At 39.7% G+C, this 21,475-nt stretch overlaps 1 protein-coding gene across 2 annotated transcripts in view; it reads left to right on the top strand.

The window, feature by feature from the left end:
- dock1 (dedicator of cytokinesis 1) overlaps positions 1–21,475 on the top strand; it is a 261,452-nt gene that overhangs the window by 14,530 nt on the left and 225,447 nt on the right. The gene's annotated exons all lie outside the window — the stretch shown is intronic.

The raw sequence follows: 21,475 nt of genomic DNA on the forward strand, positions 1-21,475 counted from the left end.
ACCGATTTGCCGGTTGTAAATTTGCGTTAAGACCGACCTTTTTTTTTTTTTTAACTCTTCAAACAACTAATACAAAAGCAATAAAATAATATTAATTATATTTTAGTAAGTGTTGTAAATATATAAATTTCCTACAAATGTAGGCTACGTTCTTTCTTTTAAATAAAAACACTATGGCCTTCGCTTCGTCTCATTCTCTCATTCACTGTCAGAGGCAACGGTGCATGCTTGGTAATAATGGCTGCGGCTACAGTAAACAAAATGTTCGCCGTCATCGTTCAAAGTCATAAGGGTTTTGGCACCATAATACATCTAAAAAATTCATTAAAACAGCTCGACACCTCTTTAACTTGTCGGTTGCAAATGAGGTTTGCAATGATGCGCCCGAAGGCACGGGTTGAAGACCCAGTCAGTGACGTCACGATATGCTAATTTGTTTAAAGTCATATCTACGTAATCACCATCACCACTTTTTCATTGAAACTTGAAAAAATAAATAAACCTACCTACTGACCCTTTTTATTTGTTTATTTTTTTTTTACTGTTACTGCAAAACAAAATATTTTTAAGGATGGCCTTAGTGTTACGTTTTCCTTTTTCTGTCTGTGGTGAATCATATAAAGAGTTATTCACTGTTTATTCTTAGAGGACCTCTCACTCACTCACTCACTCACTCACTCACAGACACAAACAAAGACAGAGACACAAACACACGTGTGTGCAGCATGATCAAGTAGAAGATTATCACAAGTATCACTGAATTAGTTATGGATTGTCGGCTAGTTCAGGCTGAGTTTTAATTGAGTGAGCGAGAGTGAGTAGAACGTCAGGATCGAACAAGGTTCTGACAGAGGTTTAGTTTTTATGCCGTTCACCTTTGGAGGATTGGGAGGTTCGGCATGCGTTAATAGATTTCCGGCTCAGAATTCTGTAATCTGGGAATTAGGGGGAAGTGTTTGTGATGTATGACAGTAATATTACTGCTGTGCGTCTGTATGGATGGGATTAGCGAGTTCTGCGGGGAAAAGGATTTGGATTTTCTACCAGTCGTCATGAGCTAAGCAAGCGGTTTGAACACTCGCGGCTCCCACGTGAGACGACGTTTATTGTTTTATCAGAGACAGAAGGACACGTATTGTACAGAGAGGAAGAGACACTTATTTAGAGGAAATTATGTATTGATTGGCATTGTCAACTTTTAGATAGAAAAGAACACCTCAAACGGAAAAAAGTGCCAATTTTGTGTGCGCGTGCGAGTGTGTTATAATGTGCCATAATAAACACACATTATTTTATTAAGATTTACCCAAAATGTTTAAGGCGACTGTTGATGTTCTCAACACTTTATTCCCGTCTTGTCATACAGTCTCGATGTTAAAGAAATGATTCTTTCTAGCCACATGATTGGCTGTAGTTGTGTGCGCGTGCGAGTGTGTTATAATGTGCCATAATAAACACACATTATTTTATTAAGATTTACCCAAAATGTTTAAGGCGACTGTTGATGTTCTCAACACTTTATTCCCGTCTTGTCATACAGTCTCGATGTTAAAGAAACGATTCTTTCTAGCCACATGATTGGCTGTAGTTGGCTATTATAAATCCCTGTCTCCTGGTTGCCTAGCAACAGCAAATAAACACCCTGTTGAACATTGAGCATTTAGCTGTTACAGCGGAATGTCACACACGTGAATATTTTAGAGCATGGTTAGACACATCAGTGATTTTCTCTCTTAATTGATTCTGCGTTCATGCGCAAACCATTTGCGGTTGATCTTTTATGGCTCGAGCCCCATCTCGTCTTTTTTTCTCTCAGTGAAAAATGTCAACAGTTCAAACATTTCTGAGCAGAAAAAAGCAGCACTGTTCTCTAAGCGTGTCAAAGGATTTATATAGTGAACTAGAATTTCACTTAAAATTACAGACACAGAGAGAGATTTCTTCCTGTTTTTTTTTTTTCCTCTTTCATTTCCTCTCTGCTCATTGGGCCGATCAGTTCCCCACCATCCAGCTTTCCTCAGCTTCCAAGGCCCGTGAATCCGACCAAACTGAGAGTGAGAGGAAGAGAGTGATGTCTGCCCTCTTCCACATACATGAGCTCACAGATACATCCGATTGGTTAAGATTTCTCTGATTAAACAGAGAAGGTGAGTAACGCAAGTTTTACCTAAGACTCTTGGCCATGGGTGGCTCTTGGCACCACTCGATACCCCAACAGTACAATAGGGTGCACACACACACACACACACACACACACACACACACACACACACACACACACACACACACACACACACATACACTCACTTGAAAGTGCATCCAAAATAAATTAGGACAGGCCTTTATTCAGAGCCCCTTTACCAAATCAAGCAACTTAACACCTCACTGTAACAAAAAATAAAAATAAAATAGAAATGTTTGTCAGTGTTTTGACTGTGCTGCCAACTTCAGCGGAAAAAGGTTGCAATCTCTGCAAGATGAAGGCTCGTGGGCCATAAAGTAATACAGCTGAAATCAGAAAAGGGAGAAAATATATATTGCTTATTATAAATCATGAAGAGATTGGATAGCTTGCACAGAGGCGTGTAACTGTGTGATGGCTGAACTGATGGTTAGAAGTACTGTATTAGATTGCACTCAGTCTGCTGATTAGCTTCAGGACACAGAGACTAAAGTGGGAAAGTAATGAGTGTAAAAATCTGGAGCGGAACTGCAATGTTATTAAAGACAGTGAAGTATTCGTGAGCTATCAGGGTTCTAGCGGTGTAGTGTAGACTTCAGTAGGTTTATGTGTGGCCCACAACCGGTTCTTCAGGAGATGCGTTTCACTCGTCACTTCTAGCATGCTAGAAAAGGCCGAAGAGGCGGTCTATGGTCTTCTTTTTCCTTTCCTCTTTTCCCCTTTTTTAAATGTAATTTTTATTTAATAATAACATTTTATTAATAATTACCACAAATACTTCAGCACAAAATAAAATGTTGATTTTTTTTATTTAAAGGTGCCCTTCCACACAAAACCGTTTTTACTTGTATTTTTTGATACGTGTTTGGTCCATATGTGTTTGTGTTGTGTCGGGAATGTGAAAACGAACTGCTACCTCCCCTTTCAGCTCTATCCACTGAAAAGAAATAAGCAGAGAAATCAGGTCAGTTAGAAAAGCTGCTCAGTGTGACGTAGAAATGATCGAGCTCATTACTATTCATGAGCTCTCCCACTTGAGACCACGCCCACAGAATTCGTGTAGCTCAGTGAGTTTCCTATACAGCAAGGATGGCTGAACGTCAGTATACCTGAAGAAGCCATTCTGCTGCGATTCCAGGTTCCTCTAGCCTAGGCTAATTATTGCGCTGGGTGAATGAATAGTCATGCTCTCATATCCTAGCGGTTAGCCAATCGGAGCCAAGGAGCATAGCTCATTGAATATTAATGAGAACTGGCGCAAATCGAGCTGAGTCTTCCTGCAGGTTTTCTCTATACTACACTAGAATGGCTTAAAAACAAGGTAACCAAGGCGTTTTTTCCACAAAAAATGTTAGAGTCCATGGTAAACTTCAGACATTACCACAAAAGTGATGAAATACGTGTGGCAGGGCATCTTTAATTTATAAATACGACAAATACTTCAGCACTTTCTGAATTGTTTTTTTTTTCTTGTGTGTTTAAGGAAGAAGAAAGAGAGAAAATGGGTTGATGTTAATCATCACAGAGTGCAGAAATATTTTGAAAAGCTTTAGCAGGCTTTTCCTGGTGTGACTGCAGAGACTGGTTAAAAAAACTAAAATAAAGGAACAGGTAGATGGTAATAAATAGAAAGAGCAATTAAAATTTAACCCTGTTTAAGGGTTCAGGCAAGAAAATAATGGTGGTGTAGATTTTAGATATCCGGATCATGCGTGACGTGATCATTCGGATGGCTTCTAGCGGTCGGAACAAGACGACGAGTGACTCAACAAGTGAAAAGGCGTAGTAGTGTTTAAGCCCTGAAATTTTATCTTCTTCCCTGACGCTTACAAATGCCTTCCTGATGTTAACCCTTGATCTGATTTGCACAAGAATCACCAACAGTAAAAAAGTTAAAGAGGTTCACAGCTGATGCTCTGAGAAATGTCAGGGCAGTGCTGAGAATGTCAGTGATAAGAGCGTGTGACTAAGATTAATAACGGCTCTGAAGCTCCAACAAGCACCGATGTCACTGAGGAGGGTTGTGTGTCTGTCTGGGTGTGTGTGTGTGTGTGTGTGTAGGTGCATGTCTGTATGCATCTGCATTTGTGTGCGTGTGTTCGGTGGCGTGTGTGTGGGTTTTTTTATTGGAGGTGTTTGCATACAGTATGTGTGGGGTGTATATGTCTGCGTGTGTGTGTGTTTGTCTTTGTTTGTGTTTGTACATGTGTGCGTGCGTAAGGCTTCACACCATGCTGTACCGTACAGTTGTATGTGTAGCAGCCTGATCAGTGCTACATCATGACGTTAGCTGTCTGTGTGTGTAATAGGAAGACACACAAGGGCTAGTGTGTGAGTGAATAAAGAGATGAGTGAGTGATGGTCAGTCAGCAGCACCGTCAGCTTCAGCTCTGTTACAGTCCACACGATACACTGTAGCATGTAAACATGAACAGGATCTCTCTCTCTCTCTCCCTTTCCCCGTGTCTGTCTGTCTGTCTGTCTCTCTCTCTCTCTCTCTCTCTCTTTATCCATCCATCTTTCTCTCTTTTTCTTCCCATCTCTGTGTCTCTCTCTCTCTATCCATCCATCTTTCTCTCTCATCCATCCATTTTATTCCCATGTCTCTCTCTCTCTCTCTCTCTCTCTCTCTCTCTCTCTCTCCCTGTGTCTCTCTTTTTCTTCCCATCTCTCTGTGTCTCTCTCTCTCTATCCATCCATCTTTCTCTCTCTCTCTCTCTCTCTCTCTCTCTCTCTCTCTCTTTCTCTCTCCCTGTGTCTCTCTTTTTCTTCCCATCTCTCTCTGTGTCTCTCTCTCTCTTTATCCATCCATCCATCCATCTTTCTCTCTCTCTCTCTATTTATCCATCCATCTTTCTCTCTTTTTATTCCCATGTCTCTCTCTCTCTCTCTCTCTCTCTCTCTCTCTCTCTCTCTCTCTCTCTCTCTCCCCCTGTGTCTCTCTTTTTCTTCCCATCTCTCTGTGTCTCTCTCTCTATCCATCCATCTTTCTCTCTCTCTCTCTCTCTCTCTCTCTCTTTCTCTCTCCCTGTGTCTCTCTTTTTCTTCCCATCTCTCTCTGTGTCTCTCTCTCTCTCTTTATCCATCCGTCCATCCATCCATCCATCCATCCATCTTTCTCTCTCTCTCTCTATTTATCTATCCATCTCTCTCTTTTTATCTCCATCCATCCCCTCCCCCCACCCGCTCTCTGTCCATCTATCTGTCTATCTTTTTTTCCTCCTGTAGTAGCTTTCTCTGTGTCTGAACAGTAACAGATGATGATTCAGAGGCATCAGCAGCATCTACTCACCACTTCTCATTGCTGACAATAGCAGCATTGTGCACACACAGGCTACACACCACAGCACCACCGTTTCCGTTCACAGCTCATGCAGCTTCACAGTAATTTCACAGATATTTCTTGGGCTAAGGAGAGGACATGTGGGTTAATATCTGGTTTATTCTTTCACAAGTGCCTTTAAGTGCCGCTGATCATCTAAAAACTGGAACAGTGTTAAAGAATACTAATGTGGACATTGGGGCAGGTTTGAAATCTAACGCCGTGTTTCCTCTGAGCAGGAACGCTACCAGCTAAACAAACAGACATGTTATTTCATTTAAAGTTAGTTACAATAAAAGTCCATTCGAAGGTAAAGAGCTGTTTTGTTTATTAGTGTTTCTTTCCACAAGCCATCAGACATCTAAATAACTGAACTGTATCGGGCACAAAACACACACACACACACATGCTGACCTACACCATATACACACTCTTCCAGTATACATCCATGTATTCAGCACCACCCATATTTGCGCACTGTTTTTGTTCTTAGCAGCAGTTATATGAGGTATTGTAATGGATTGTGCAAAACTGTGTGAAAGACAGCTTGTGCAATGATAATGTGTTCATTCCAGTACTCTTACACATGCAATACAGAACATACAGTATTTACACTGGTCAGTGCTGCATTTGTGTATTGTCTTGTCTTTCGTGTATTTCTTGTATTTTTCGTTTGCACTGTCGTTTGTCCTGCAGTGTCTTTTTGTCTCTTGCACTCCTGCACTGTTTGTACCAGGTTGCACAGATGTACTTTATGTAGCTAGGACTAACTTGGCCCTGGCTTTGTTTTATGTAGCACCAGAGTCCTGGAGAAACGTTGTCTCATTTCACTGTGTACTGCGTCAGTTATATATGGCTGAAATGACAATCAAAGCTTCTTGACTTGAAATGTCGAACGTGACGCCATGCCGATTTGACATCACTCGTTAAATCTCAATCTGACATCCTGATTTGCTATTTCAGGTCACAAAAGACCTACTAATTTACGTCGGGTTCACTAAGTGAAAAAGTACAAATAGTAACAGCACAGTCTGTAGAGAACAGTGCGACGTTTCGCTTTAGTCTCATGTAAGAACAAAAAATATAATGGCCTCATAAGCAAGAATCTTTCACACAATTTTAGATTTTTTGTATTATTATTATTATTATTATTATTATTATTATTATTATTATTATTATTATTATTATTATTATTATTTCATTCATTCATTAATTTTCTACCGCATTTCTGAACTACCTCAGGTCACGGGCAGCCTGTGCCTATCTCAGGTGTCATCGGGCATCAAGGCAGGATACACCCTGGATGGAGTATTATTATTATTTAATTTAATTTAACTCATTTTTTTTGAGAGGGTGGGGGTTTGGGGCACAATAGCACCTAGCCCTGACATTAAATAAGCGTCACCTGTCTGTCAGTTTGCAGTCAGAAGTATTTTTAAGGCTGTGGGAAGAGAAGCGAGAAGATGGACAATGGCATCAAAGCACCGCTTTATATCTGCACTTTCTTTACATCGTAATGTGTCACTTGTTCACCTGCACTTCTACTGTACCTTTCAGTCCTACAATAAAAAGAACGGCAGGTTATTACATCCGTGGTGGGTTTTTTGCTGATTATAACGAATTACTCAAGATTAATTCAAATCACAACTAAACCAGAAAGAAATCTACTTTAATTACGCTGGTTTCAGTCCCATGTGGCATCCAGAAAACTCAGTGTAATCTGTTCCGTTAACGAACCGACAACACAGAATAACAGCGATCTGAACGTGTTTTACCATGAATAATTTCCATCAGACAAAGAAGGCGGCAAACTGCGCACTGGGGAAATCTCCAGAGAAGAATCTTTTCTTACAATTCAAGGGAAAAAAAAGCTGAACAAATAATCTTATCATCGCTAGCAGCACAAAGCACCAAATGCTGGCTAGGTGAGAAAATATCTACCGAAAGCGAGGGGAGGGAAAATCTCAGCTCCTTCCCGCTTTTATTTTTTTTGACAATCAGCCGCTATTGTTCATTGACGAGCGATTTACTTAAACCCGCGTTTCTCCACTGCAGCTCTACTCGAATCTACTCAATCCTGAGTAACTAATAAAGTTAGCTGTTGTGCTTCATTTAATATCAGACCCTCCAGGAGTTGTTGTTGTTTTTGTATTTATTCTGGCTAAAAGTCTGCGTCTTATTTATTTATTTATTTATTTATTTATTTATTTATTTATTTATTTATTTATTTATTTTTCTACTATGTTTTTACATCTACTTGAATTCTCAAAATTGTATGCACAGGATTAAACTTCTGCCACTGAAGACTCATGTAATTACTTTGTACGAGAGCTGCACTCTCGTTCGATGCACATGAACCGAAGAGGATGAATACGTTTTGTGACCTCACATATTGACACCTCTTGGACCAAATGAGCTGTAAGTTTAAAAAAACAACAACAAAAAAACTTTTTTTTTTTTTTTTTGAGTTTGCTTGATTATGCTTTAATTTCTGCCAACTTGCTTGTGCATGCACATGGTCTGGTAAACAAGTATTGACGCATACATGCTTTTAATGGATACCTGAGTTCATGCCGATTTAAATTTTATTTATTTGTTTGTTTGTTTGTTTGTTTGTTTGTACCCACAAATGTGACTTTACATGTGACAAAATAGCACACAAGCGCAAATGGTGATTTTTGGCCCAAACTCTTCAGTGTTCTTCGTGTCTTTTGTGATGTTGTGATAGAGAGAGATAAGATTCTTCCCTCACGTCGTGTGCATAAAACCTGAGCGAATATTATTTTTCCGATTTTGTGAATTCTCTACGAAATGAAACTCTTGTATATTGTCTCTGATCTGTCGTGTCTGCTAGCTGCTGTCGTTTATGACTAAGTGCGTACAGATTCAGTCGGTCAGATATAACGATTGTTAATTCTGAGAAAGAGAGACACAGCTGATCATCCACCTAACTCTATCCTCAGCATCCTCTATTCTCACACCAATTACCTTAGTCCTCATTTAACACATCCATAGATCTCCTCTTTTGCCTTCCTCTTGGCCTCTTACCTGGCAGCTCCATCTCCGACATCCTATATTTGTTCATTGTATAATCCACACACACATTATTACTCTAACAAATTATTACCCTTTTATACTTGATTCACGTTTTCATAAAATAAAGTGTGTAATTTTATAACCGAGAAACATGTGACAGAAGTATAGACTGTTATGATTGGTTATCAGTTCGAGTTTACCAAGATTTGTCTGAAAATTGGCTTTTCCGGCAGTGTCCTGGCAGTGAGAAGACACCATTAGCTAACATGCGTTGTCTCCGTAGGCCCGGTCCTGTTACTGGCGTGGGCGTTAAATGCCCTGAGCTTGAGAAAACTATTCAGTCTCCATTCATTATAAGCATGACCCTCTGTGTTTGAAGGATGGTGTGTTGCTTTCCTCTGACACCCCTATCCTCCACCGCCCCTCCGCACCATTATATCTCATCTCCTATCCCTCGTTATCTCATCTACTCTCGCTTTTTCTTTCTCGCTTTCAAACGCCCAGTGATCCTTTCAGAATCTATAGCATGCCATCAGCAGTACCTTTGATTGTTCTTCCCATGCAACACGGATAAAGTTGTTATCTTCTGGAATTTTCTCAGCTTCCCTCTGGCGAGAATCGATCGTCGACGTTCAACCTGGTTTTTTCCCCTTTACTTTCTTAACCTTTACTGGCATTTCCAATCAAATGCTTATAGCTTCACAGCCGATAATTGTGCCATATGTTTATTCCTGGTGCTGTATTGAATGGATTAGGGGTTTGTTTACTCGCTGCAAGATGTTAAATGATGAGAACTTGGTTCCTATTTATTAGCTTCCTTAAAATAAAACAAACCGACATCCAGTTAAAATGCACTTTGCGATAATTTACCTCTTGAAGCATATAGCTAAGGATTTATGCAGTCTCTGTTTCCTGGGTAAAAATATTAGCTTAGTGAGTTATTAACATGCTTGTTTCTGTGTATGTAAGACTGAATTATGCATTTAAAGATCATTTAGAAGAAGAATTTACAAATAAAGAGAATCTTTATTGCAGTCAGTGAGGATCGGGGTAAATCTTTGTGGTAAAAGACATTATGAAGCCCGCAAGAGTGTTTTGTTCAGCACTAGGGTACTGCCTTGGGTACTGCCTTGGGTACTGACTTGGGTACTGCTTTGTGTGTTCCCTGGGACAGACACCAGGTTTCCCAGTACTGAATATGGACAGATGATGAAGATTGCTGTATAACTAATCAGAGGTGACAACATCTACAGTTCAGCTGATGATAAAAATCCGATAGAAAAAACCCTAGGATAAGGATGCAAGACACGGAATACGCATCAATGGTTACTTTTAACCTTTCGTTGACATAAAATTAATTTTGACCTGTAAATTAACTAGACTCGGCCTTGTAAGCCAATAGGATGCAAAGTCTACTGCTGCATTTATGTGCAAATAAACAGTAAAAGCTTTTCTTGGTATTTGCCATTGTTAATAATTGTGTGTGTATGTGTGTTTGTGTGTGTGTACTGTTGCAGGGTTGCTAGTACTGAATTAGCATTTTATTCATTTCTTTAAATAATACAATTATTTTAACAAATTGTATTATATTGATTGGGTTTTCTTCTACTGAAATATTACTATTATAATCTGATCCCTTGTTGTAGGAATGATTCAAGCATCATGATTCCCTTAATGCAACACACCATATCTACAGAGCTATTAAAAGAGGAGCAAGTTCTGAAAATGAACAAATAGACCAGGTTGACATTTAGTCATGTAACCATTGAGCTGCAAGAACATTTCTTATCAGCTAAAAAAAAAAAGAAAAAAAGCAAGCTTTGCCTGAACGTATACAGAGATCTGAGTTGTCTTCAGGTTCCCCAGGCTACATTCAGACAAAGCCACAGCTGAACAGAGATGAACCTTTAGGAGTTGGGTCAGTCATTAGAAGCTTTTATTCTGCCATATATATATACATTACAGCACACTGAAATTCTTTTAGGTGGCGGTCAGAGTGCGGGGTCTGCACCCCTGGAGCAGTGAGGGTTAAGGACCTTACTCAAAGGTCAAAAAGTAGCAGCGTTGATGCTTTAAACCCGATCTCCAAAGCAACAACCCAGAGCCTTAACCACTTGAGCCACCACTGCCCCTCAGCAAGGGACTAGCTATTTACTAAAGCCCAGTTCCAGCCTCACATGCTCCACACATGGCTCAGGGAATGACTGGTATCTCATATAAATGTAGCTCTTCAGAGGCTTAGGATTTGATGCGCGTGTGTGAGTGTGTGCGTGCGCCTTATAGTGTGTGGTAGAGTGTCTGTGAGTGTGTGTGCGATGGTGTGTGTGTGTGTTGTCGAGTGTGTTTCATGCACACTTTCAAGATGTCATATAGAGTCAATCAAATGGCAACGTATAGACTCCGTGCATTAACTGCATACATGTGGTGTTAAAGCTTGTGTTGGAGCAGGGATTTCCTTGTGCTGAAGAAGTCTAAGCACGCTCGAGTCTATGATGGGGTCTCTGACAGCGAGCTGTAATATCCCAGCCTGTCTGTTTGAGAGTAAAAGGACACGCTTATTAGAACGCAACCGGAGATCTGGCAGCTACCTCTCTGTGCTGCTGAGAATAACACTTTGATTCTGTCTGTAGTGTAGTCTGACTTTCTGTTCACCTCGCATCCCTCCACTCCATCCTCCCACCTTGTTGCTCCTTCTCTTTGTGTACTGTTAAATGCCAGGTTAATTGCAGCAGCGCTGTCTGAGCAGCTGTATAGATAAACATGATGGATTACTGAATATAATTGATTTAATGTGGGAACAGGGACCTGTGGCACTATGTGAAGTTGGTGAGCTCTTTTGTTTCTGCCAGCAGCCATTTAAAACTCTCAGGCCTGTGTCTGATCATTACAGCCTCCAATTAGCTTCTGTTAATGGAAAGACTAAAAAAAGGAATTACTGCTGTGTACTTTGTACAGGCTGCATTTTTTCCTCCATCGTTGCCGCCACGTAGGTCGGGTTCGATGCAGTTGATGCCGGTTGAAATGTCTGATGGGTTTAAAATAGAAAACAGAACTTTTTCTGTCAGAATTTTCAACTTCTACGTAAGGATTTCTTACATTTTAAATCGTCTAGGTCCAGGGTCGGCAACCTTAAACACTCAGAGCCATTTGGACCCGTTTCCCACAGGAAAAAAAAAAAAACACGGGGAGCCACAAAACCCTTTTGACATCGAAAATGAAGATAACACTGCATATATAGTTTTTTACCTTTATGGAAAGTGTAGAAAAAACTGTAGTGTGTTGCATTCATGAAATCAATGAACTGCTACCGAGTAAACGAAATTTTATTTCTGCAGGCAAACAAAAATATTTTGAAGTTTGAACTAACCTTAACAAAAAAAGATGCTGGTTTGAAGGTTACTTTCAAATAAAATATTCAATATCTAATTGATTTCTCTTCGTATTTGTGACATCAAAATTTTAACTTGCCGGCTGCAGCGAACCAAAAACGCGTCTGCTTCTGTGTCTCGGATTTCGCAAGTCGGCAGTTATGACGCATATTTTGAGCGACAAAAAAATTAAACACGGTTTATTTTAATGTTTCAAGAGCATCATAGTCTTAGAATTTAGAATTACATTATTTATAAAACTAACTAAATAAAATAAGTTTAAATTACTTATTTATTTTTCCAAATTTACAGGGAGGGATGAAAGAGCCACTTGCAGGTTGCCGACCCCTGGTCTTATGTATCAGTACTTCACTGTGGACCACAAGAGCAGGAATGTCAGCTTAAAACGGGCAAAGCATCATTCTTGTTATCTTGCGTACTGAGATTCTTCTTCCGGACAAAACTTCGCCGCGTAACTTGTCCCGCAGCTTTTGTCCTAGACCCATGAATGAGGTGACCAATCGACCGGCTCATTGAGGAGAGGTGTGCAATGACTTTTATAAGCGATCCAACCAACGATGTTCACACAGCAGACGAAAAAGCGTCCAAAAAAGTCCCATAGACTTGAATGGGAAATTCCTAAAAATTTCAGCTTAGCAACCGAGAGCCGGGATTTGCCACGTGCAAGCACCATTCACATTTTCCTCAGGAAATGTAGTCTTTATCTACTCATAAAATCGGAAGTTCTGCACGATATTCCTCTCATATAATATGAATCCCCAGTTTGCCCATCCTTTGCCTTAAGACACTCTTTACTGTTACTGTCTATCTTCATCTGTCTTCATTTGCTGTGATTGTACTCCCTCTATTGAGGAGCTTAAACATCTGGATAGACAGAGAGTTAATAGTAGAGATTTGGTCCCTAAAATTAACTTTGTATTTTTCTTTTCTTTGATGCCGGTTTTTTTTCAGCAGTGGTGTAACTCGTAGTTGATCGATTACTTTGGTAGATTACGTTTTGTGTATGCAAACGTCTGTGCCCGTGATAGCCTAAGAGTTCTTTTCTTGGCTGATGGAGTGGATCACCATGTGGTCTACAGCTGTTTTAGCCGATCCCCCTCAGGGTTTGTTGCACTTGTGTGTTGATTTCTCACCAAGGTTGTAAAAGGAAAAAAATTATTACACCTTAATCCAATCTAGGCATTTTTTCTGAAATCACTTAACAAGGTTTTCACACACACACACACACACACACACACACACACACACACACACACACACACACACACACACACACACACACACACACACACACTGCGTTCATTAATTTACTCACTCAATTTTTGCACAGTTCTGTGTAAACTTTAAAATTCCTGGAGATCAGTTTTCTGAAATTCTCAATCTGGATCATTTTCATTGACCAACAAACATGCCAAGGTTAAAATCAGACATTTTGATTGATGTGAACAGGCATTGAAATTTCTTTCTTTTTTTTTTTTTTTTTTTAGTTGAAACAGTTACTGCTAGGGCTGCGAGTGTGGCATTTAATATGACGTTATTTATCTTAAAATCCTGACCCCTTTTCAGCTCAGTAACTTTGTCTTGTATTTTTTTTTACTCCTTGACATTATTTCCTATTATTTCTGTGATTGAGAGGTGATGTTCGGCCTTTATAAAGCTGTAAGCGGATTCTGATGGTGTTTCTCTCTGAGCCAGCAGGGGTCATTCACTGTGGCTTATTGGGGAATTTCAGTGGCCTTTTTTGGAGTATTATGACCACTGACCAAGCCTCCTGCTGTGTGTGTGAGTGTGAGATAGCAAGACAGGACAAGAAATGGCCCTGCCACAGGGAATCCTGCTCTGGGTTTCTCCTGCAGGCTTCTCAATGCTCTCTGTTCATTCAGAGCCACGGCGGATGGAGAAATAGTGCTTTACAATGAGAGAACTGGGCAGCACAGTGCCACTCGGGAGCGCTGCAAGGCTTATGGAGCTCTTCATCCTGCCAAACTACCCCCCCACACACACACTATCACACACTCTTCTTCAGACTCATTCTCTATGCCTCTTTAATTCCTCTCCGATTTTCTCGGTTGGTGGCGAATGTTTTTCTCTTTCTCTGTTTTCTCTTTGCTCTGTTCTGTCTCTCTCTCTCTCTCTCTCTCTCTCTCTCTCTCTCTCTCTCTCTCTCTCTCTCTCTCTCTCCTCCTTAATAACCTGTTGCAGATATATGCACATGGATTAGAGCTGGATATTGGACTCTTTGCCAGCTTCACTTTTAATTCTAATCACATCACTATTGAGTTGAGCTAATATGCAGCAGCTGCGAGTGTGTGGGAGCGTTCATAAGTAAGCTGAGCACTTGCGCCTAATTATGCATGATCTTTATCCATCCGTGGTGCAGATAAACAGTGCCTGTTTGTCCCTTTGAGGTATATCATATATATATATATATATATCATTTGGCCACGTTGAGGGGGAGCTTATTATATACTAACATTGTGACAAAATTAATAGAAGCTCTGTGTAATAATATTTTGAACTCTATAAAATACCGTCCTGTCTACATTTTCAGCTCCGTAACACAAATATTAAGTCGGTTGTTGAGAGCAGGCCAAACAGATAGAATCTTCATTTCAATTTTTTTTTACGCTTCAAGAGCTTGACACTGTGGAGTTTCTATGGAAAACGGTTGGAGAGGCAATGTACAGTAAATATAGTCATTGCTCTTTACAACCGTGGTGAGTAGAAAAGCATCTCACAATGGAGAAAATGTCAAAACCTTACACAGATCTGCAGACCACATTGAGTTGTGAACCAGGAACAGGAATCCAGGATATCTGAAGGCTAGAATAAAATCATCACCTTTTTTCTGATCTATTGTAAACTCTGAGAGATCACTACATGTCATCGCTACATGTCATCGCTGTTTGTCAGCATGTCAATATAACATGCATGTAGATTGTCCTTTGTAGTATATTCATCCTGGATTGTAATTGGTCTGCAGATAAGTCGTGATATTAGTGAGGTCATGGTATGGATGTGAATGTTGCCTGTTTCAGCTATTAACGTCTATGATGAGACTTTGATCTTCTTGGGTTGTTTTTTTACATCCAAATGGCCACCTTCTTTATTTTTTTTATTTTAAGGCTCATCATTGAATCACACACTATTATAAATCTCTTTAGCTTGAAGTTAAGTAGCTTGAATAAGCAATTTTTTGTGTTGTGTGTGTTTTTGAGCACTAAAGACAGTGTTGGACAGTTTTAATGGTTATACGAGGTTATATAATAACTCATATAAACAGTTCTAGAAAGTTCTGGTCATTTGTCAATAATGACAATGTCAATAATTGTTAAATTTTTTTTTTTAAAAATTAAAACGTATTTTTTCACATATGTGAGTATAATATGTGAGTTTTTCTCCAACTTAAAAAATACTCTCCTTGCTCTCAGAACCATTAATTAAAGATTAATCATCTATTTATTACAAAATTGACCCGTACCGTGAAGGCATGAAATATGAACAGAATGTAAGGGTTAAAATGAATTCTAAAACATTAATTTTTCCGAAGAAGCACAAGGGAGGGTCTCTGTGCTCTTTTCTCTCCGTCACCCTTTTGTGCTTTTCGGTTGTATTCGTTCTGTCAGTGACACACCAAAGTCATTTTTCTCTTCTATTGTTCCTGCTTTCTTGCTTGCTCTTCCTCCCTCCGTCTGTCTTTCTCTGTATTTTTCACTCTCTCCACATGCGTACGGACGCAGGACGGCAGCAGAACAAAAGCAAATGAAAGGTCCTGGTTGGAACGGAGACGTGGTGGATGTGGTGTACTGTGCTGATTAGATTTCTCTGCTGTCCGCTTGACACGGGACTCAGGCAGGTGATGGATTCAGCCTATTCACTGCCATGATCCAGGCTCCTGCATGCTGAAACATGCACACTCTAATGAATTTCCTTGCTCTCAAATACTACTCTGGTCTTCAAAAGTTGGACATTTTTAAAGGCATAAACATGTATATACGTTGGATTTATTGGCTTTTTTTAATCGTGCTATATGTCCTAAGTGGGATTATTTTTAAAGGAATTTCCTACACGCTCATATTGGAATTATTGAGGGGCTTTTTACACCTGGTCACTTCATGCACTTTGTGTGATCCGATAGCTATCCGATGGTAAAAAGACCAGGTGTAAATGCCCTCCGAAACGTTTTCGAGACGGATATAAATCAGATCATTCTAATCACTTCAGGAGGTGGTCTGGGACGCATTTCAGATGAAACTGGACAGGTGTAAATGCATGTGGTTCTTCAAGCCACATACGTCAGCGCTATACTCCTCTGAAACGGAAGGACGTCACTCGCAGGTGACTCGCGAGTCGTGCTTCGCGCCAGAAACAAATATGTTTTCCCACCAGTGCTGTCTCCGATCTCTCACCCAGGTGTCTCGTTGGGTCTTAAAATGCACTGCTGCCACCAGCGAAAATGCAGCAAACAGTAAATGCTGTTTTTTGTAGCAACTGCATACACCAAAGCGTGTTCCATTTCAATTACCCCGGAAATGAGGTAAAATATATTTGCATTTTGGGCGGGAGTAGAAAGATCGGCTTGATATCCGATTTGCCAAGACGCATTTATGTGGCCTAATGTAAATGGAACAGTTTTAACAAATCAGATAGCTAACGGATCAGAGACAACACATGAAGTGACCAGGTGTAAAAAGGCCCTTAGGTGTTTATTTAGTTGTTACCCCAACAGATGTTTTTCTTCACTCAAGAAAAAAGAAACAATCACACAATACGTAATTTAAAATTTGAAATGAAGTGAATATAAAGACCAAACTCCCGAGTTCTTTAACATCAAACTATCCACAAAGTTTTCCAGTTTGTTCGCTTTTTCTCAGCTTTTCTCAGCTCTGACCCTGAGCTGCCTATGAATGGATTAATAATTTATATGGGCCGAGATATATCGGCGTAGTCATTAGTATACTTGCATGCCCCACCCGAGTATAATTCAGTCCAGTTCAATTTTTACAGTCATTAAGCAGCTTCAGAGAAATTTAGAAAATTATAAATTATACCCATCAACCTCACAAAGTTGGCCAGACGTAGGTGTCTGGGTGGGTTGGTGGGTGTCCGTTAATAATAGTTTAAGTCAAAATAAAGACAATTTTTTTTGACATAATTTTAATTTTTTTTTATTTGCAAGATTGTTTTGGTGGTATGGCTCTGTTCTGAATTCCCCATCCTTTTCATGAGCTCCATGAAAGCTAGTCAGGGAACAGCAGCAGCTTCTGGGGACAATCTTCCATTTAAAACTGGGAAAGCAGCAAAAAATCCCGCATTTAGAACAGAGCCTGCATCAGTGACAACAGAATGACTCTGATTAAGTTCAACAAATGTTTCAAGGAGGAGCTAGGGGAGGAGGTGGGTTGCAGCAATGCAGAGGAAACCGCCAAGCAGGCAGACAGAAATGCCTTTAAATAGGGCGCCCTGTTTGAAAGGGACCAATTGAAGGCTTAGGAATCAGATCAGCTGATAGGCTGGGTTTAGACAATTATTTGACAATCAGCTGATAGCAGAGCTTGACTATGTGGCCTGCCTGAACTGACGCTGTTCACTAGATTTGGACTTCATATTCGTATTCCGACTTCAACCATTCAGTGAAGAAACTTCTTTTGTTGATATTTGACCGATTCGTTGTAGGTAGATTGCAAATAAACATTTATATAACAAGTGCCACTGTTTTATTTTGCCCTGTAAGAGTGAGAGCTTGAGAGTTATCGATGAGAAGTTATATCCCAGAACCGTGAAGTTATAAACAATGAATCCTCAAAAGTTTTAGTTATTTAAATGTTTATATAAAAATTGTTGCAATTTTATAGAGATCTGACTGAGGGTGAGTAAATAAAAGCAGTAGTGTGTGTGTGTGTGCGCGCGTTAAGAGGTTACTCTATACGAGTGCTGTTGTAATGGTGTCACCACTCATCTTATGTAATACGCTATTCAGTGTTTTTTTTCCTCATACATCGTGTGTGTAGGTGTGTATGGGTTTGTGTTTGTCTTGTAGCTCAAACTCTTAATAATTAAAGAGGGGGATAAAATAAATTGGACCTTTTTTTTTTTTACACACTTGTACTAGTGTGTATGCTTACAGTGTAACTGCCTCGTTGGCTGGCGTATCAGTTCCTCCAACCGTGTAGGTCACTTGGTATGTAAAGCTTTGATACAGTACGTATCAGCCATAGCAGTGTTACTAAAGTTTTTGTGTCACTACCAGATTAACCGGCAGTTATCTCATGCTAGCATAATTAGTTCAGGATCAATAACACTATCAAGCTAAAACTCTATAGGCTAGTTACAGCAACCAAACCGCACCACTGTTCATTCTTATCGTTAGTGCTCTTTTAGGTGTTTAGTGAAGAGGTGGGGCATCAGTCTACATCGGAAGGTTTTGACTCACTGTTTGGACAGCCACAGGAAGTTCATTCCACCATCTGAATGCCAGAGTGATGCAAGTCTTCCTTGTACCAGGGTACAAGGTGGATTCTCATGCTGGTTGTTTCAAATGTGCTAGTAAAATGGGTTGATAAGCACCTACAGCTGGGTGAGGCTTTACGCATGAGTACTTGTGGGTTAAATTTGATACAGGCAGCTGCAGGATGTCAGTTGAGAAAACATGGGGTGTTATGGGGTAGCTCGGGGAGGGGGAAATGATGTAATGCAGCTGCATGGAGGCTTTGCATCACTGGTTAAGTAGGGCTGAGGTGGGTCTATAAAGTACACCAAGAATGTATGTGTGTTTGTGTGAAAGAGACTTGTATGATCGTGTATTAGGAATGGCAGCATTGAGTTTTGTTTTATTTTTATTTTAATAATTCTTAATAATTCATGTCGGTTTCAGTGCTAGGTTACAGTCTTCCACCAGCTTGGTTCCCAGAAACTGACCACTAATTAAGTACATAGTTTTGGATAGTCTACAATCCAACTGCTAAATCAACTTACCTGTGCCAAGAATCTCTGTTTTGCTCTTTACCACTTTCTTTACACACATCCCTGAAATTCAAGGACCTCTGCTAAAGACTCTTGGTCTCTGTGTGACACCTCATGGTGACTGTAAAGCTGCTCAGTCTGGCTGCCTGAGGGTCGGCCTGTGAACCCTGCCAATGTGAGGAAACTGAGAAAACCAGAAAGGGACTAATGAACAGAGACTAAAAGAGTGCAAACGATTACCTTTATTTAATAAGCTTTCCCAATGCTTATTTGGGAATTTTTTTAACTGCCTGTAAACGTCTTTCATCACACCACATGACAGCAGAGACCACATGACATCAGAGACCACATGACTGTAAACTCATAACTAGTGCGTTTGATTGCACAGAGAAAGCTTTTGAACAGGCAGGAACTATATAGTTTCTTCATACTTATTTATCAGTTATGCTCGGTTATTAATAATCATTTGTATTTATCTCTCCTCATCTCAAATATTTATTCGAGTAAATTTTAGCGTAGTGATAAGCTGCTGCCTGAAGTCTTTTTTTTTTCTGATTAGACCCTTTTTTTTCTTCTTTCGTTTTTCTCTCCTATGCGTGATGCACATACTGTGACCCTCACTTTATTCTTCTAGCACTGACTTCTGCCATGGAGCTAACTGTACAGGTAAATTGCTACCGTACTACTAAGAAGAAAGGATTTTTTTAAAAAATTTTTCTAAGTGACATGACTATCGTTATTTCCGATTACCCGCTTTCAATTAATCACACCCACTTTGTCAGCCTATACGGTGAACGCTAAAGCGGTCCGAAGTCATCCTCTTACTCACTTTAAATATTACATAATAGCTTTACGGTTTCTACAGTAGACACAGAAATGTCTAAACCCTCAATAATCCCTAATAATAGTGCCCTAGCACTTTACACCTCTCTTGATTCACTTTGAATAAAATCATCTGCTAAATAAAATTATTTAAAAAAGACAATATTGAGAGAGGAGCTTTTCTGCTATCCGGGATTTTAAATGTGTTTGACAAAATCCAGTCAATAGTTAATTAAAAAAAAAAAAATTGAATCAAAACTAAATAGATAATTTTTTCCACGCAAAACTGCTTTTCAGTTAATTCCAACACTAATCACCTTCCTCATGGTTGCTAAATGTCTACTTAATATTCTACTCTGTGTATTGGTATAAAGAGAGTAGTTTTAGAAAAGGAACATTTTATTCTATGGGGATCTTCGGGCATATATAAATCTGTATTGTATGAACGGGTATTTGATTTGTATTGAATTTGTCAGTTAAAGGTTGGGTGTACGATGTTTGAAAGCCAATGTCGACATTTGAAATCACCAAAACAAATACGCCCCTAACCCAAAAAAGGGTCCCACCCCTGTATTGATAGCTCCGCCCACACATACATATACAACCCAGGCAACTAAAATCTGAAACTAGTTTAAAGTTTTAAACCAGCGTGAAATAAGGACAGTGGTGGTGTAGTTGCTGAAGCTCTTATCTGTAATACCATAAGATAAGACCAGAAGCCTTCAACTATGCAGCCGCAAAGACTTCTGGGTTCATATTTAGGCTTCCGTTCAGGTGTATGCGTCTTCAGATCTGCTAACGAATCAATTACATTTTAGCCTTATTTATTTATTTATTTATTTATTTATTTATTTATTTATTTATTTATTTATTTATTTATGAATGATGTAATTTAAATCAGGAGTGATATCTGTGTGGTTTCCAAATGCAGGGTATAAGGAACTAAAGCTTATGCAACACCCAGAGCTTTAAAAGCATAATTAAGTTACAAAAAATAAACAATTGCAAAATCAGTGCATGACGACAAGAATTTCGAGTTAAATGCAGGGTCTCCAGTGTTTGAAAGCCAATGTTGACATCTGAAATCACCAAAACAAACACGCCCCTAACCCAAATGGGTCCCACCCCTGTATTGATGGCTCCGCCCACACATACATACATACGTAACCCAGGCAACTAATGGAAAGAAATGTGTCTTTATCATAGCTGAAGGGAAGAACAATACGATTGCAAATAAACAAACAAGCAAAAATGGCACACAAGCATAATCGTGCAAAGGACAAAGGCATATATTAGTTCTGTGTAACAAAGCAAAACCAACATTACTCACCTATCGAGAAGGAACCTCTGTGTCCCATCGCAGGCCTTCCCCTCCTTCAGTTCTCTCCAGTGCTGGAAAGCTGATCCTATATTAACACAGGTCCTACTTCTTTCCTTATCGTAAGCCACTTTTCGTTTTTATCTGCCATGTCAACGTTTCACTCGCTTTCTGCTAATTTCAGACATGTGCACTGAACACTCTCTCCGCCACGTTTGTTTCGTCTGTCGGGCCGACTCAGTTTTCTGAAGCATTTCTCAAACATCGTACGCCCCACCTTTAATCTAAAGGACAAGATAGAAATGAGGTCACATTGAGTTGTTGAACTCTGTGTTCTGCTGTTCTTCTGTTGTCCTGATTAATTACCGTGCAAGGTCCCGAGTGCTTACTGTACACACTGTACTTGTCATGCTGTTGTGTATTTACTATTCGTGCAGTTCATT

The sequence above is a fragment of the Tachysurus fulvidraco genome, chromosome 8 (genome assembly GCF_022655615.1).
Source record: "Tachysurus fulvidraco isolate hzauxx_2018 chromosome 8, HZAU_PFXX_2.0, whole genome shotgun sequence".
Taxonomy (NCBI): domain Eukaryota; kingdom Metazoa; phylum Chordata; class Actinopteri; order Siluriformes; family Bagridae; genus Tachysurus; species Tachysurus fulvidraco.